The following is a 4,430-nucleotide window of genomic DNA, read 5'->3' on the forward strand; positions in this document are numbered from 1 at the left end:
ACGCACACATACACACACGGTGCGTACTTGCCGCGTACACACACATATTAATTAAATACACACACACACACATGCAAACGCATGCAGATACACGAATACACACATAAGGACATTCCTATAGCTACTAGTATGATACACGTACACACTCATACACACACGTAGAGACAGGCTAGGGTGAATCGTAGATAATTCCATTTCACATGACAGGAAACTTACTTATTGATAAATGTATGATTGTGCAAAAATGCAGACCTTTCTCAATAGTCTTGTTTTTTTTAGCTGCAATATCACCAATGACGCCAGGAGAAATGGACTGTGAAATGGGGATGTATGAATGGATATCGCCAGACTTGTACATCGTTCCAGCGTAAGTTTACAAATGAAATACATCAAACATAAGGAAATGCATGTATTTAAACACTAGAATGAAGTCTTATTCTTACTGGACAACTAATCAAAAAAATCATTAGAATGTAATTTGATTATTTTTTCTTATCAATCTTAGATTCTGTTACATATAAGTACAGGAGAAGATTCAGATATCGTCGGATAGTCTCGACTTCTCGGTTTTTGAAACTGGAAAAATTTAGAACAACAGGCAATCTCTTTGTTGTAAGCACTTTAGTTGGGAAGTATATTTGTAACGCCTGTGTGTTTCCTTTGTAGGGTAGCAGCTTCTCTTGTCTGTCTGTTTGTCAGTGCTGGCACACTTTATGAGCTCATCGTCAACACGTGCTTCACATCGGAGAGGAAGAACTCTTTCTCTGCCTGTATGTAAACGTACTCCTTTCAGTTCCTTCAGCAGCACATAGGCACGACATGCATAGGTGTGCGAAAATGCAGACAAATACTATTTTCTATATACCTAGAGTCGATACTTTTGTGCATATACAATGACTAGGAATAAGAAGTACCAACGTTAGCTGTATACTATATTATTATTCCCCTCGTTGAGCAACAGGGCGACTGGCCAGTATCTGACATGTATAATTAACTCTTAACATGCCACAGTTGATGTCGTTGTATTTTCTTCTTTACAAACTATTCATGATCTTTTGTTCTCCCTATAGCCAAGATCGGTCGTTTGCTTCAGTGTTTTTCGGCATACTCCAACACAAAGAAAGTGCTTGACACTCATCAGCTGCCCGGCCAACTCTACATGCTTGACGGTCTTCGAGTGTTGAGCGCTCTTTGGATCATTTTCGGGCATATGGATTTGTACGCTGACGCAGCAGCCAACATAGGTAATTTGTTTCACAACTTGCTGCATGGAGCTGGCTTACAGTATGTGCAGATTTGGTTAAGAGATCGATTTTCCTGATTTGTTCTTATAGGTGGTTGGTTTTGCTTCAGCATTCCCCATCGATATCGACAATGTCGTAATGTGTCCAATGAATTATGGCACCGTATACACCGAAGGAAAGAGGGTTACTAACCCTTGATTAGTTATATATCAAATAGATTGATATATGATGTAAGATAAAGTGTTCAACACATTTATGTATACCAACTGCATACTCGTGTCACCTTCACTTTGGTTGTTAATATGTCGTGTTTTGAAGTACATAAATAATGCTTGATTTGCATGATAAAAACAAAGTAGATGACTCTTTAATCCATTTAAATCTACAATAGAACACTAGTATCACAACATCAGCGATTTATAAGGTCACAAAACGGACACTCTTCGTAATAACCCCATAATTTATTTGACGAAGATATGTGTTCGTGAGTCTCTGATTAGGGGAGGATAGCAAGTTGTTTTAAATATTACAATAATGTTTTTCACAGGCAACAGATCCGAATTTGACGTTCGTAGCCGGGAGCGGTGGTTCGCTGTCCTGGAAGCCTACGATCTGTCTGTAGATGCCTTTCTCGTTCTCGGGTATGTACAGCTAGCTATAGGGTCTCCATCCTCTCACACAAGGCCCGACGCACAGTGAACTGGTATGTGATCTGTCCTTCTGGCTGCGATGGCATACTCTCCAAGCAGAGGTTAGGCTCCGGTTATTTTTTGACGTTTTTTTAGTCGTTTTTATCTTTTATCGGGCTTTCTCTTTTGTGCTCTTTCTTGATGTCTCACAAGACATTGAGAAAGAGTAAACAGTCGGAGCCTAACCTCTGCTTGGAGAGTAGCGATGGCATGGCAATCTGTCACCGAATCAGATCCACCCCCTCCTCTTGTTGGAAGCTATCAGCCGATTACGTAGCAGCGTACGACCAAGAGGGTTGATAACTTTGTCCTACAGTAGAAGTCAGTTAATTGCTCAGCGATTACCCACACTTCTATCAATTGCACGGGATCCCTAGAAACCAAACCAGTGCGGTCCAGCTGGATAACTTCGCATCATTGCACCACCCAGATTATTGCACGAAATGCGTTGGTAAATGGGGTGTGCAATCAAACTGATTCTACTATACCAACAGTAGGACGGGGTGTATTTGAATGCTCGCTGATATCTCACCAAGACCACGCCCTGACCGCTGCATGAAGTGCGCCGGGTATAAGGGGACCTTTAAGGCTCTAGTGAATTAATGACGATAAAGATCTTCGATACAACGCAAAGTTTGTTAACGTTCTAATTTCTGTACAGGCGAAGACACTGATCTTTCATTTAAAACCCCAACTGCTTATCTAAGAGTTATACTGTGGATACGGTAGAAAACTTTACCTTAACAGGTAATTTAGACAAATTTTAACTGTCTAAAACTGCGTTTCTTGACCAGTGGTTTCTTAGCATCACACGTTTTCCTGGAGAAGCTGAAGAAAAGAGGCGGTGAGTACACCTGGCAGGACCTTGGTCTTCACTATCTACACCGCTACTGGAGGTAGGACTCTATGATCATCTTTATGCAGATGTATCCCTACAGTAATATATGTGTTTTGTTGTAGAGTATACGGCCTTAACAGATTGACGAGATGGCTGGTGCTATAGGAGCAGGGTGAATGAGAAACATAGTGGCAAGATCTTTCTTGTAAGACTGTGTAATGTAATATTTTTGAAGACATTTACTACTACAGCTAACACGGGCATATGTATAAAGAAAATGTACACATTTCATTAGATTGTTATGACCTTAGCAAATGTATTAGGTATTTTGAGGGGTACACTCAGTGGTGAGAATGCCATGGTAACATAGGGTGTACACGTTGATTTAACAAAGGAAGTGACATTTTTGTGTTGATGGTGTTCTTTTCTCCTTTTCAGACTGACCCCAGTATACCTCTTCGTTCTGCTGGTTTATCTACCGTTTGACAAAGGTTGCCGAAGTTACTGGTGGACAAACCTGCTCTACATCAACAATCATTTCATGGAGCCGGAAAAACAGGTGCAGATTTGGTACAGTAAAAGCTGGTTAATTGCACAAGGGACAACTGTACACTTATATCTATCAATTGCACGGAATCCCAAACCGGTGCGGTCTAGCTGGATAACTTCGCCTTGTTGCACCACCCTGTTGATTGCGCGAGATACGTTGGTAAATGGGGAGTGCAATTAAACGGATTCTACTGTATATATTCAAGATACGTACCGTTGTACAATTTGACCTTTGTTTTACTACAAATTTAAGTGTGCATATTCGGGCAACCGGGATATTCTGTAGTGCACTAGATATCACCTGGGACAAATGAAATGACTGATGATGATGATATTCGTTTCAGTGCACAGGTTCATCGTGGTATCTCAGCATGGACATGCAGATGTACATCATAGCCCCTGTCCTTATCCTGGCACTGTACAAGTAGGTACATCGCAATTTTGATGACGTGGTTGTGTACCCCGCGATGTTTACCTGCATGTATGCAGGTATGGTTTTCACGGGCGTGGGAACTTTTGGAAGCTGGGGATATAGGGCGCTGTATCTCGAGAACGTACGATTTTTGGTACGTGGGTTGGGGGTGGTGGCCTGACACTCAGGTGTGATTTGGGGCCTCCTGGCGCTTGACCTTGACATTGAAGGTGACATTTTTTGTGTTTTTTGGGCACTTTTGGCGCTGTGTGTCCGGACCGATACGCGCGATTGCGACGATTTTTGGTGCATGGGTGGGGGGTTGTTGCCTGTTGCCTAGGATTGACTTTGGGCCTTGTCGCGTTTGAACTTGACCCGGCAGGTCGAATTTTGTGTCCGGGAGGGGTGTTTCCGGAGTTATATCTTCTGAACGGCTGGTGCTGGCGCGATGATATTTGGCACATGTGTCGGCGGTGGCTGAATAATGCTCAATTTTGATTTTGGCGCCCTTGGTGCTTGAACTTGACATTTTAGGTTACCTTTTGTGCGGGCACGGGGCGTGCGCTGTATCTCCGGAATGCAAGGTGCCATTGTGTTGCCATTTGGTACGTGAGTTGTTTGTGGTGTCCTGGTGGTCAGGTTTGATTTTGGGCCTCCTAGTGCTTGAACTTGATACTGTATAGGTTGACCCTGTTTTA

At 42.5% G+C, this 4,430-nt stretch overlaps 1 long non-coding RNA gene across 1 annotated transcript; it reads left to right on the forward strand.

The window, feature by feature from the left end:
* The first annotated feature begins 666 nt into the window (after positions 1-666).
* LOC118419992 lies at positions 667-3,745 on the forward strand. Its single transcript, XR_004831714.1, has 5 exons — positions 667-770; positions 1,071-1,244; positions 1,792-1,885; positions 2,728-3,330; positions 3,665-3,745. It is a non-coding gene; the product is annotated as an uncharacterized LOC118419992 (long non-coding RNA).
* The last annotated feature ends 685 nt before the right edge of the window (positions 3,746-4,430 follow it).

This window comes from Branchiostoma floridae, chromosome 7, assembly GCF_000003815.2.
Source record: "Branchiostoma floridae strain S238N-H82 chromosome 7, Bfl_VNyyK, whole genome shotgun sequence".
Lineage (NCBI taxonomy): Eukaryota > Metazoa > Chordata > Leptocardii > Amphioxiformes > Branchiostomatidae > Branchiostoma > Branchiostoma floridae.